General features: G+C 41.6%; 1 protein-coding gene across 4 annotated transcripts in view; it reads left to right on the top strand.

The window, feature by feature from the left end:
• Positions 1 to 14,257, top strand: part of rhbdf1a (rhomboid 5 homolog 1a (Drosophila)) — a 351,324-nt gene that overhangs the window by 105,889 nt on the left and 231,178 nt on the right. For all 4 annotated transcript variants that reach the window (XM_078558344.1, XM_078558345.1, XM_078558343.1 and 1 more), the window contains exon 3: positions 10,214 to 10,283. The gene's annotated coding sequence lies outside the window, so the exon portion shown is untranslated. The remainder of the gene's footprint in view (positions 1 to 10,213; positions 10,284 to 14,257) is intronic.

Genomic DNA, 14,257 nt, shown 5'->3' on the forward strand with positions numbered 1-14,257 from the left:
CATTGACTCAACTTACTTGAGCATTGCTGAAAAAAGACATTTTGTTGAAGCTTTTTGTCTTGCACACATCAGGACAATTGCAAGAATACCAATGTCAGGGGAAGCAACAATATTATGCTGTATGAGAGGAGAGTGCTGATTGGTTGACAAGTGGACTCTGGTAGAGGTGTTGCCATGGAGAATGCACCAATTAATGTGACAGTTAACTAGACAACATTTGTTAAATAATCCTCAGTGTGCTATAAGTTACACTGACAACCAATTTAAGATTGTCAGTCAGGCTCACAGTGTGGCACATTTGCGTGTACTGGAAGCTACATATATTAATACACAGGCCCCTCTTCTTTGTGGATAGAAAGAACATGTACATACATTGCACCTGTTTCAGTTGAACAAAATAAGTGGTAGCCATTCGCTGGCCCATTCCTCAGGGAAATGCCTTGACCAATCACAGTCAATCTGCCTGGTTTAAAATTTCAAACAACGCTTGGCAGTCTCCCCCCTGCCTGCCCTCGCCTTCTTTCCCTTACCCCCTCCCACCCTCTCTCTGTCCAGGGCCTGAGAGTCTGCAAGCCAACCCATAAGAAAGCCAGCTGCTGCTTTTTGCGTCCAGGTGTGAAAGCTGGCACTTAAGTTTGAATAGGACTTGACCTGAAATCCTGGTCCCCATGGCAACCAGGCCACATAAGCTTACCGTCAGGCAGAACTTAGAAGATCACCTGCCCCCATCCATTGCTCCATTTTACCTTAACAAGACAGTTTAAAACATAACCATCTTCTGAAAGCTCACACTTGTAACACTGGACTGGAGCAGCGAATATTTTATTCGTTCATGGGATGTGGACATCACTGGCTGGACCAGCATTAGTTGCCCATCTCTAATTGCCCTTGAGAACTGAGTGGCATTTAGGAACTAATCACATTGCTGGAGTCACATGTAGGCAGATTTCCTTCCCTAAAGGACATTAGTAAGCCAGGTGGATTTTTATTACAATCGACAAATTCCAGATTTAAAAAAAATTAAATTCAAATTTCACCATCTGCCATGGTGGGATTCGAACCTGGGTACCTGGAGTACTGAGTCACTGGAGTCCAGTCGCAATGCCACCACCTCCCCTAGGTGCCGCCTGTTATTTGTTTAATTGTCCACTACCATTTGTGACTGGTTATAACACGATTGCAGAACTATAATTACCTGATCTGATGATTGTGAGATTTTTAGTTATATATAGCATGCATGCTTCTACTGTTTAGCTTAGAGCCCTGTATTGTAGCTTCACCAGCTTTGCATCTCATTTTCAGATATGCCTGGTGCTGCTCCTGGCATACTGTTTTCTCCTCATTTGGAAGGAGTTGTAAGACTGCAGAAAGCTACAAAGCTTAGGGAGCAGTAAGACTGAAGAGGCATCACCAAGAGGATGAGAACTTAGTGTTGGGGAAGAGGAGTTATTGTAGGTCATTGAGAACAGCAAGATGTAGTGCAGGACAGGATCTAGGCAGCAAGTTTAGTATGAGTTAAGGCCTATGGAGGATTGAGGTACGATCCAACACCCCATCCCCCCACAAGGCCCTGATCCAACCTGACCTGACCTGACACCCCTGCCGCCACCCGCCTCAGACCCCCCAAGGCTCAACCCGACGTTACCCACTTACCTTATATACTTACCTTCTCCCTGGCTTGCCAAGGACCTTTAAGCCTGGCTGGACCTTTAAACTTACCTGGTTTATGGCAGCTAGTGCTCTAAAAAGGGGGCAAGATGTATTTACCTCGGCTCTATAGCCCTTGATGCTAGGCCCCAGGCACGTGCTGCACTGCCCAGATCTCGGCCCACCTGAGTCAGAAGGTCAGGCGAGATAGGATCGCCTGGATTTCAGGGTAAGAGCTTTCGAGTGGAATGGCAATTCAATTCAATTGCCACTCCATCGGAAGTTATGTCGCAAAATATTTGCAATCGTGGTGTTAAATTTGACCCTGAGATGAACTTCCAACCACATATTCACACCATTGCTAAGACTGCCTATTTCCACCTCCTTAATGCTATCTGACTCCATCCCCGTTCAGCTCATCTGCTGTTGAAACACATTGTTACCTCTAGTTGTGACTATCCCAGTGCACTCCTGGCTGCTTTGCCACAGTTAATCCTCTGTAGACTTCAGGTCATTCAAAACTTTGCTGCCCGTGTCTTAACTTACAACAAGTCCTGTTCCCCTGTCACCTCTTTCCTCACTGATCTACGCTCGTTCCCGGTCAAATAACATGTTGATTTTAAAATTCTCACCCTTGTTTTCACAGAATCACACAGTGCAGAAGAGGCCCTTCGGCCCATCGAGTCTGCACTGACACGTGAGAAACACCTGACCTACCTACCTAATCCCATTTACCAGCACTTGGCCCATAGCCTTGAATATTATGACGTGCCAAGTGCTCATCTAGGTACTTTTTAAAGGATGTGAGTCAACCCGCCTCCAGCACTCTCCTAGGCAGCGCATTCCAGACCGTCACCACCCTCTGGGTAAAAAAGTTTTTCCTCACATCCCCCCTAAACCTCTTGCCCCTCACCTTGAACTTATGCCCCCTTGTGACTGACCCTTCAACTAAGGGGAACAGCTGCTCCCTATCCACCCTGTCCATGCCCCTCATAATCTTGTACCCCTCGGACAGGTCGCCCCTCAGTCTTCTCTGCTCCAACGAAAACAACCCAAGTCTATCCAACCTCTCTTCATAACTTAAATGTTTCATCCCAGGCAACATCCTGGTGAATCTCCTCTGCACCCCCTCCAGTGCAATCACATCCTTCCTATAATGTGGCGACCAGAACTGCACACAGTACTCCAGCTGTGGCCTCACCAAGGTTCTATACAACTCCAACATGACCTCCCTACTTTTGTAATCTATGCCTCGATTGATGAGGGCAAGTGCCTTTTTCACCAGCCCACTAACATGCCCCTCCACCTTCAGAGATCTATGGACACACACGCCAAGGTCCCTTTGTTCCTCAGAACTTCCTTGTGTCATGCCATTCATTGAATACTTCCTGTCAGATTACTCCTTCCAAAGTGTATCACCTCTCACTTTTCAGGGTTAAATTCCATCTGCCACTTATCTGCCCATTTGACCATCCCGCCTATATCTTCCTGTAGCCCAAGACACTCAACCCCAATCATTTCAAATCCATCTGTGACATTGCTCTTCCTTATCTTTGTGATCTTCTCCAGCTCCACAACCCACCGCGATATCTGTGCTCCCCTAATTCTGGCCCCTTGAGCACCCCCAATTTTAATTGCTCCACCATTGCTGACCATGATTTCAGCCTAGATCCTGAGCGCTGGAATTCCTTCCCTAAACTTTTCCACTTCTCTAACTCGTTTTCCTCCTTCAAGTCTCTCCTTACAACCTACCTCTTTGACCAAGCTTTTGCTCATCATCTGACCCAATATCTCCTCTTGTGGCTTGGTGTCATATTTTGTTCGATGACGCCTCATTGAAGCACCTTGGGACAATTTATTATGTTAAAGGCACTTCATAAATAGAAGTTGTCGTTGTGGCCTTTGGTGTTATGTTGCCTGTGGAATCCCCCAAGGAATTGATGTAACTGGCTGTCTTTAGCTGTGTGCGCTGCTGCTTGTGGGGGTGGGGGTGGTTGTGCGGGTAATGGGTGGGGGGGGGGGGGTGGGGGGGGGGTGGGGGGGATGTAGCGATTTCCACCTTCAAGAAAGCATCCTGTCGACTTTCCTCATGTTAAAAGCATGCCAATCTTCTTCCCATTGGGAAGGAACCAGCTGCCCACTTGGGTTGTTCTCCACAGGAGTGTAGCTCGGATTGGGAATACTGTGAACTTCTCGAAAGTTCTTCTTTATTTGAACGTCCTCTTATTTCTTTCTGTCTTTCATGTGTATATTTAAACTACAACCTTTTCTGACCTCTTTGAATTACCAAGGTGGAGGGCTTCTTTTGCCTTGCAATCCAATTTGGTTCTCCTGCTAATTAATAATGAATAAAAACACACTCTCTTATCAATGCCATGAGAATTGTTTTAATGTTTATGTTAAAACTGACACACTAACAAATGCTTTATAATTCACACCTCCTGTTTTGTAAAACATCAGGGAAATTTTTCTTTTGTAGTTTGTTTTTTTAGAAGTGCCCGCGATGGATTCTGTTTGTTTTCAGAATCATCAAACCTCACTTGCTTATACATTCAACTCCAGATGAACCCACTGACCCCAGCAGGCAAACTGTCGAATTCCAATGCAGCAAAGCCACTTCCCATTCACTCCCACTCGATACAATCCCTGGTCCAAGCATAACACTTAGCGGGCTGTTTTTGCTGTATTGGGAGGCTTTATTGGGACAACCCAGTTCCTGGAATAGTTTTCTCTCTGAAAATCAGCTGCAGGCCTTTCACATTATCTGCCAGGGTAAAGCTTCTGCACTTTATAGACTTACCTGGGGCAAATGTAATTTTTAATTAATCAGCCTAAGCAGAATACTGATCAGATCATTTGAATTGATTGTTTATTGTTTGTTTATAAATAATTGTGACAGTTTGTGAAGGAAATGAAGCTCTTTTAAATACAAAATTTTTCTCTGGATCTAAAATGACCCTTATTATCTATTACTTGTCTTTATTGGTCTAAGCAGTCAGCATACTAAATATGGTCAATCTCTGACTTATTCTAAGAGCAGCAGCAGAGTTCAGATGCCAAACAACTTTCTTTTATGAAAAATCTTGTTTTTTGGTCTGAAATTGTGGGATAGATGTTTAACAAGGCTGTAGTACAAATATTTGAAGTTTGCCTGTCCTAGTTCTGCAGTAAATAGAAATCCTGCTCTGAACAAAAGTGTTCTTGCTAAGCCGCTGAACAGTGATTCAATCACATTAACTCCTTCATTACTGGGTAGGAGTTACTAATCCGTCTCTATTATCGGGTGTTCTCCATGAGGCACCATTCCAAATGTTTCTCTGTCGTCCACAAAATTCAAAATTATTTAAATCATTCTTTATCGACTTACAAAACAAACAGTGGTTTTATTGGAACAGACAGCTTGATTTTAAAATGCTATGGGTGTTTAACAGTCAGAGATAGCTGCAGCAAATCAAGGTAGAATAGTAAGAGGCTTAAGGAGAATGTAATAGACAGGTGAAATGAGCAGACATGCACCAGATGAAATTTAATGCAGAAAAGTGCAAAGATATTCATTTTGGGAGGAGGAATGAAGAGAGGCAATAAAGGTAATATAAACTAAGTAGTACAATTTTAAAGGAGACGCAGGAACAGAGAGACCTAAGGCTGTGTGTACACAATTTCTGAAGTTGGAAAGACGGTTAAAAGGCATCAAGGATCCTTGAAAACCAAGGAAGTTATGCTTAAACTTTATAAAACACTGGTCAGCCCCAGCTGGGCACCACATTTGAAGAATGTAAAGGCCTGGTAGAGGATGCAGAGAAGATTTACTAGAATGGACCAGGAATGTGGGCACCAGTTATGTTGGGAGACTAGGGAACCCAGGGTTATTGTCCCAAGTGGAGACTTGAAAGGTGTTCAAAATCAATGAGTTTTGATAAAGTAAGGAGGAACTGTTTCCAATGGCAGAAGGGTTGGTAATTAGAAGATACAGATCTAATAAAGCTGTCAAAGGTACCAGAAGTAACATGAAAACACATTTTATACAGAAAGTGTTTTGATGTGGAATGCACTGCCTGAGTGGATGATGAAAGCAGATTCAAGATTTGGGAAGGGAATTGGATAAATACTTGAATGAAATAAAATGGGTAAAGAGCAGGGTCGTTGGTCTATTTGAATACTGTAGAGTAAAAGTTTAACTCTAGCACTACTCTAATAGTAGCTACTGAGTATGTGTGCAAGGAGCTATATTGTTATGATGTCACTTGGAGAGAGATGAGTGAAAAGAACCTAAGAGAATAGTGGTAGCTCTGTCCTGATGTTCTGTAATATTTTATATAGTTAGTTATGTGAGTAAAAGTACTTTTAAGGAAAGATCTTTCCCTTCAGCCAGATCTGTTACTAGAGTAAGATACCCAATGTCTTCTGAGACAACCCAACAACAACAGATGGTGGCAGCAGTGACTACACCCACAGAGAAACAGTGGGAAACAGTCTGAAGAGAAGCCCAGTAGCAGCAGAGAGCAGCGGTTGAAAGACTTAGTGGCCAACCTGCTAGTCAGACCAGAGGCAAACCATGAGAACAATCCAGCGATGAGCATGGAAAGCACCATGGGAACCCCGACCCAGGGTGAGCAATGACTTTTACCCTATCTCTCCCAGAAATGTTCCAGAACATATAGGGGCCCAGACAGGCTGAGCAATGGCAAAACTGGAGAAGGTGCTTCACTCAGCATTGCAATGCTTCGGATCTTGTAAACAAGAATAACAAGGACCAGGTTAGCACCTTGTTATACACTGTCAGTAGCATCTCAGACGAAGTGCTAGTTAGGCAGAGGCTGAACGAAGAGACAGCCTCTCACGAGGATATCGTCGGAGCCTTTGACTCATACTTTAGTTTCCGTTAAAACATCGTAATAGAGAGGGCAAAACTTAATCAATGAAGCCAGAGACTAGGTTAAGGAGTCAATTCATTCATAATGATCTCTACTGTTTGGCTGATTGTGAGTACAGAGCATTAACATACTTCTTGATAAGAGATAGAATAGTGGTCGGTGTTTCAGAAGAAACCCTGTCAGAATTTCTACAATCTTGGGAAGATTTGACACTTAAGTAAAGCTGTACAATTGGCATGGGAGACTGAAGAGCAAAGTCAAGTCTTGATGAAGCCATTCCATTTGTTGGGTGCAAAACTGAAAGTACATCGCAGCATCAATCAGGGAAATGTGTTAAAAGGATGCCAACCACTATTTTCCAATCTCCCCACTGTGTCAGGTAGAAGGTCCATAGGCGCGAAGAATGTCCTGCCCAAAACGCACAGTGCCATGTGTGTGGCAAGGTTGGTCAAACCTTATGTCATTCAAAAAAGCCTATGTTTGCAAAACTAAAAGAAAAATATTTTCAAAGAAGCTCTATGCAAGAAATACAGGAACCAGACAACCAGGAAATGACCTTCCTGGGGGAAATGAAATAAATACTGGAGCGCTAACATTGAAGTCAATGGACATCATGCAGAATTTAAATTGGATACAGAAGCTGGAGTCTCAGTTTTATCTGACAGAGTTCAATGGCTGCAAAAAATTATTCTGCATTCTTTATCAATCCAACTCCAAGGTCGAGGAGGAATTAAGCTAAATGTCAAAGGCCAGCTTGATGCAATATTAAAATAAAAAGAAGGATAATCTCTGTGCCACTATATGCCATTCAGAACCAGGGATGCTCTTTGTTGAACAGAGAAGCCTGTATAGGTCCGAACCTAACCCTTAAAGTCAGTGAAGTCAATGAACAAGAACAAGGCTATGAATTTAGAGGAGAATTTCCAAAACTCTTCAGAGGTTTTGGAAAATTGAAAACTGTATACCACATCATGCTCAAGACAGATGCAAAACTCATTTGTCAGTTTACACCCAGGAAGGTCCCACATCCACTTTTAAAATGGATAAAGTGAGATTGAGACAATGCTTCAACAAGGGGTTATTTCACCAGTCACTAAACCAACCAGGTGGTGCTCTGGTATTGTACCAGTCCCAAAACCAAATGGCTCCAACCAAGTCTGCATTGACCCGACACAACTGAATAACGTGGTAGAATGGAAAATGCATCCAACGGCATCAGTAGATGAGGACCTTGCCAAACCCGTGAAGAGTACAATCTTTACCAAGCTCAATGCAAATGGTGGTTTCTGGCAATTACCGCTAGATCAGGAGTCTAAATATCTAACCTTTATAACACCCTTTGGACATCATGTCCTTGCTGGAAATTTTCCAAAGGGCGATGTCCAACATACTAGAAGGTATGGAAGGTGTCATATGTCACATAGAGGATGTTTTAATCCATGGCTCAACAAAGGAAGAACATGACAAAAGAGTAAGAGAAGTATTAAGAACACTACAAGATGCTGGCTTAACATTCAACGACAAATGTGATTTTTCCAAATCCACAATAAAATTACTAGGCCATGTTATACAGGCAGCTGCAATCACTGCAGAGCCGCAAAAGACAAAAAGCCCTAAGGGAATTCCTGCCTGTCAGGAATATCACATAGGTATATGGGTATGGTCAACCAACTGGGAAAACTCCTACCCCACCTAGTTCAAGTAAATGAACCTCTTAAGATAACTTTTGCGACAAGACCAGGTGTGGATCCTAGCTGAGCATCAACAGCAATCCTTTGAACGAATCAAAACAATGTTGATATTTTCGGAGGTCCTAATCCACTATGATCCCAAACTTCCAACTATTGTAGTGGTGGGTGTGTCAGCAACAGGACTGGGAGCAGTGTTATTCCAGAATAATGGAACAAGAAGACCTGCCTATTACGCATCAAGGCCCTTAACTGAAACTGAACAGTGCTATGCTGTCGCAGAGAATGAAGCCCTTGCAGTGACTTGGGCATGAGAAAAATTCTCTGATTACATCTTGAGCCTGCAGTTCAAGATTGAAACTGATCACACCAAGGAGACCACAAAGATGCCACCCAGAATCCAGTAATTCAGACTGAGGCTGATGTGATATAATGCTATTACGGAGTGTGTGCAGAATACCAACGAATGAGGTGGTAGGTGCTGGTTAAATACCCAACAGACATGAAGCTGTGCCTTTTAAGAATCAAAAGACATTTTTCATTGTGACATGGAGGATGCCAATATAGTGATTTGGGCATTGCATGGCAAGACAACTGGAGGTTGTCAGAACTGAGGATGTGCATGTGGAGGAAGCCGACGAATATAAAATGGGATCATCATCTGAACTGTACCAGATTGGATAAGTGCAAAGATTTCTGATGTAAAAAAGGAAAAGAGTGGGAGACCAAAGCCTTTGGGAACTTTGATTGAATTGAAAGTGAGTCAGAAGATGGACCATGATGAACAACATAGTTTCCTTACAAGTCACCAACAATGTTGTCATAATGGGAAGTTGGGCAATGGCAGATGACTCACTGAAATGAACAAGAACCAAGTTCCAGGGACAAAATTCTGGTAGGATGTGCATACAGAAAACCTTATCAATAATCATGGATTAGACGAATTTCAAATTTCACAATATTTAAGAGTATAAGAGCAGTAGGATTGTAGTTGGAATACTGAGAATGCAGAGGTGAAAATGAGCAATCAGTTGACTGGAAGCAAAGAGATTGATGAACACAAGGCAGAGTGAGTTTGGAGACTCCATCAGAACGTTATTGGAATATGTGTAGACTGACCAAGGGTAAAACTTCATTTCATTCAAGAGAATGGAACAGAGGGAAGTTCTTCACCAATATTATATGGATATAAGGCCTTTGGACATTTTACTACATATTAGGCACTATTTAGAGGCAAGTTATTGTTGGAGGTGAAAATTGATCCAAAAGGTTTAGTTTTTTCTTTAGGAGAGCTAGTTCATGTATCGTCAGTTTGTATAAAAGCAGACTGGAAATAATCGCCAGAATCTATAAGAGACTGATTTTACAATGGGCCTGAAGGAATGTTAAGGAAAGATGGGAAGACAGCAGTTGATACATTTCAATTAAATATTTGGAGGCTCTAATGATACTGGTTTGGAATGTTTCTGACTAGTCGGGGACTGCAGATGTGATAAACAGAGCATTAATGAGGGGGCTGAGCTATGATGTGGTACCAGATATAACAGCAGGATTGAGATATGAAACCTTTCTATTCATTTAGAATATCAGGTTCTCCACAGGCGTTTTTGGGAGGGTCTGAAAAGTGAAAGCATCAGCAACATTTGTTGAAATAACAGAATACCCTAATGAAACAAGGAATGCAAAGAATTCTCTACAATTTTTTCCCTACAGTGCAGGAAATAAATGTGAGAGATTTGATTTTTGATTCCTCTCCTTTAGACCGATGACACTACCGTCTTATTGGCCGACTGGGTAGTTTACATTCTGTGAGTGATCAGACTTATGTCTCTTATCTTTTTTGGTTGTGCTAGTTAAAAGGGTGGGGAGATGAAGTGGAATGGAATGAATTTTTGGAATATCTTGGGTGAGCAGGTGGGGAGAAGGAAGGGTAGGGTAATTTTGGTGTGATGCAATTTATTCCTTTCTACTCTTAACCTTTCAATATTATTTTTGTTTTCTCAGCATTTTTTCTGAGGAGATCTGCAGAACAGGATAAACGTGGAGCCTTTATCTCAAAACCACAGCTTCAAAGGTATGATAATTTCTCACTGTCCTTCCAGATTGTTATTTAAATAACTGAAAGAGAAACTGTTTGGAAGAGCTCTGTTAGTTTAGTTGGTTGTTATTATGTGTCGCCATAGAGCATGGGGCGTTTGTGTTTGATCTCTGGTCTGTGTTGAATTTGGTGATCTCAGCAGAGGTATTTCTGAGGGCCCACAATTGCTTCAACACCTCTAGGCTAAGGAGGGGAAAGATTGGCGAATGGTTATAGTTGCTGCTGGAAATGCATGAGGTCGGGGGCGGTGGAAATTGGCCTCTGACTGTCACGCTAAACAGGCTATAATAAATGGGCTGCGTGTTCTGCATCCCTGGAGTGGGCAGGTGTAAACAGGCTGCTGGCTCGTTAGCACCTGTTTTATTAAGACCCTGCAAAGTATAGTATGAGGTGGGATAAATTTGTACTCCAGCAGTGCTTTATTGAAATTGTTTTTGAAATATTTTGATGCCATTAACGTTTAGCAAAGCTGGCAAGTAAAGACTTAGCAAGACAGACAACGGTGCTTTGATAAAAATTGCTTTACTCACTTACCGGCCGGTTTGAACAAAAGTGAGCAGCATAATCTCCCGAAAATGTGAGCAGATTTGCCTGTCTGATTAACTGGCTAAATGGTAGCAAGAAATAGATGTGAAGTTCTTTACACACTCGTATGTAGCATTGCACTTTTGGGAGGTAGTTATGAAAAGCTGCCAGTTTTCTTTTTCCATTTTCATTTTGATGGAATGACTCAAGTTTTTGATCCCTTCTTCACTCAAACATTCACAGAGTCATAGAGTTATACAGCATAGAAACAGGCCCTTTGACCCATCGTGTCTGTGCCAGCCATCAAGCACCTATCTATTCTAATCCCATTTTCCAGCACTTGGCGCATAGCCCTGTGTATTATGACATTTCAAGGGCTCATCTAAGCGCTTCTTAAATGTTGTGAGGGTTCCTGCCTCTACCACTCCCTCAGGCAGTGTGTTCCAGATTCTAACCACCCTCTGGGTGAAAACATTTTTCCTCAAATCCCCTTTAAACCTCCTGCCTCTTACCTTAAATCTTTGCCCCCTTGTTATTGACACCTCTACTAAGGGAAAAAGTTTCTTCGTATCTACCCTATCTATGCCCCTCATAATTTTGTATACCTTTATCAGGTCCCCCCTCGGCCTTCTCTGCTCCAAGGAAAACAACCCTAGCCTATCCAGTCTCTCTTCATAGCTGAAATGCTGCAGCTCAGGCAACATCCTGGTGAATCTCCTCTGCTCCCTATCCAGTGCAATCATCAGTTTGACTGTTTGTATGTAATTCTACATAAATAACTATGGAACTATTTAAAAAAAAAACCAACAATATCAATCCAGCAATAAGAAAACAAAATTTTCATGTTTGGTTATTTTTTGGATGAGAATTACATCTGTAATAGCACACACTTGAATGAGATGGATGCAGTTTCAATTAAAGATATAATTAAAACCAAGATTAATCTCAGATTAAAGATTTTAATTGAGAGATTAAATTCAATATTTGCTTGACAGCCTCAAAAAGTAGTTTAAGTATCTGAGGTCCTACTACCTGCAAAATTATCTTCAGGAAAGAAGCAAATCATTTTTGCCTGTAATAGGGAACCTGCAAGATTAAGTTATCCATCGAATTGTCCAGGTAAAACCAACTATAATAATTCCATTGTAGCTGCATTCGTGAAAAGTGCAACTTTAAATAAAACCACGTCAACCAAATCATATTTTCCTATTACAACCAATGTTAATGTGGTTGGGTTTTGTAGGACCTTGTCAGAGAAAAAATTAAAACATAAGCTGTTAATTGAAATTGTATATTCCTAAATTCCTATATTTGTAAATGAAATAACTTTTAAAATAAACTGAATTTAAAAATAAAATAAATATGCTAATTCTTTCTACTTGCCTCCCACTCACCGACCCTACCACTTGCCACTTCCCTTTCAGTTGCTTGGGCCCTAAGCTCTGGAATCCCTTCTTAAACCTCTTTGTGTCTCTACATCTTTTTCCTTAAAACTTGCCTCTTTGATCAAACTTTTGGTCATCTACCCTAATATCTATCTCCTTTAGTGGCTTGCTGCTTTGCTTTATAAAGCTTCCCTGAAGCACCTTGGGATATTTTATTACGATAGAGCTGCTACATAAATATAAGTTGTTGTTGTTTCCTGAATTGTGAAAAGTGGTGTGCTTCGTACCTTTGCAATCAGCGAAGTGTTGATGGTACATGTCAGAGAGACTGATAGGATTTGAACCTGTATCAGGAAACTCCAAAGGATTTCAAACCCATTATCTTAGTCACTCAGCTATGCATACAGGCGCCAGGAGCTGTTGATGCCAAAGATTAAGCCTATGAATAATATGAGGCAGGGGTGACTTGTTAGTGTTAGCTGAGATCCCATCTCATTAAGAGCAGCTTCACAGAATCACGAGAACAATGTTTTTTGCACACTTATCAGAGAGTAGCGTCCTTTCAAATTCTGCAGGTTTTAAATGAAATCCTTGCACCTCGCAGCTAGCCGTCACATGCTAACCATGAATGTCAAAGTCGGCATGGTTCCCAGTCCCTTACAACATAGCCAAACACCAAACTGCCCTTTATCAGTAATTCCAGTGGTCTATCACAACTATGTACAGAAACATTACTTGGCTTCTTTGCCGTACCTTCCCCTTGTATGAACTTTCCTCTGGACTAACTTAAAGCTCCTGTGTGCCTCCTGAGGGTCTAATGCGAGAATGCTAAGTATTATGAACCTCTTGTAATGAAGGTCGTTAAACCCTTGAGGGCCCCACCCTCCAGCCCTGGGGTGGATAAGAAGTGGACTAACTCTTTGTTATGGGTTTCATGGTCTTGCAAAGTTAAAGGTGTCCTCAGGCAACTGATGAAGTGCCTTCCTTATGTTTCTGACGTGAGGTAAAGCAGTAGCATTGGAATGGACACCAGCTACTCCTCATCATGGGAACAGGATTCTGGTAACCATAAATCAGTAAGAACTAACCTCCTAAGTTAGAAAGATTCATAAATTCCTGTGTGAGTCAATCATTTATGCTCTAAGATGCTATCCTGCATACTTTGTGATCAAGTTTATGTGCTGTAAATAAAGAGCAAGCAGATAACTGAGGAAAGCTTATAGACAGTTAGAGACCAAAAAAGCAACTTGTGTGTGGAGGCGCAAGATGTGATCCTAGTTCTTAATAAATACTTTGCACCTATTCTCACAAAACAGAGGGATGAAGCAAGCATTGTAGTTAAGGAGAAGTGTAAAATATATTGGATGGGATAAACATGGGGTCAGGGAGGAAATACCAAGGTGTTTAGCATCCTTGAAATTGGATAAATTCCCAGGTCTGGATGAAATGTATCCAGGCTGCTAAAGGAAGCAAGGGAAGAAACAGCAGAGACTCTGACCATTATTTTCCAAACCTATCTGGCTGCAGGTGTGGTACTGGAGGGCAGTTAAAATTGTACCATAGTTTAAAAAGGGAGAAAGGGATAGACTGAGTAATTACAGATCAGTCAGCCTAATCTCAGTGGAGAGAAAATTATTGGGAAAAATTGAGTTTCGTTAACATAGCTATTTGGAGAGGCATGGATTAATCAAAGACAGGTAGCATAGATTTATTCACAGAGTGAGACATTATAGGTATGTATCTTCTGACTCCACACAACACTTGTGTTGTTGGTGTCTCTTTATACCCTTTGGGTATACCAATTGAACAAATGAATTAATAAGCAAATTAACTAGTTAACAACCTCTTATAGATGCACTATAACAAAAAAACACAAACTTAACAAATTAAATTAAAAAAGCATCCGGGGTGGGGGGGGGCGGGCGGGTAGATGATGCACTCCAGCCCCTGAACTTTCTCTTTACATTCTTCTGAGTTAATCAAATAATCAAATAAAACAATAAACTAATAACCTAATTAACTACCCCCTTAAAGTGAAGT

The sequence above is a fragment of the Cetorhinus maximus genome, chromosome 15 (genome assembly GCF_964194155.1).
Source record: "Cetorhinus maximus chromosome 15, sCetMax3.hap1.1, whole genome shotgun sequence".
NCBI classification, from domain to species: domain Eukaryota; kingdom Metazoa; phylum Chordata; class Chondrichthyes; order Lamniformes; family Cetorhinidae; genus Cetorhinus; species Cetorhinus maximus.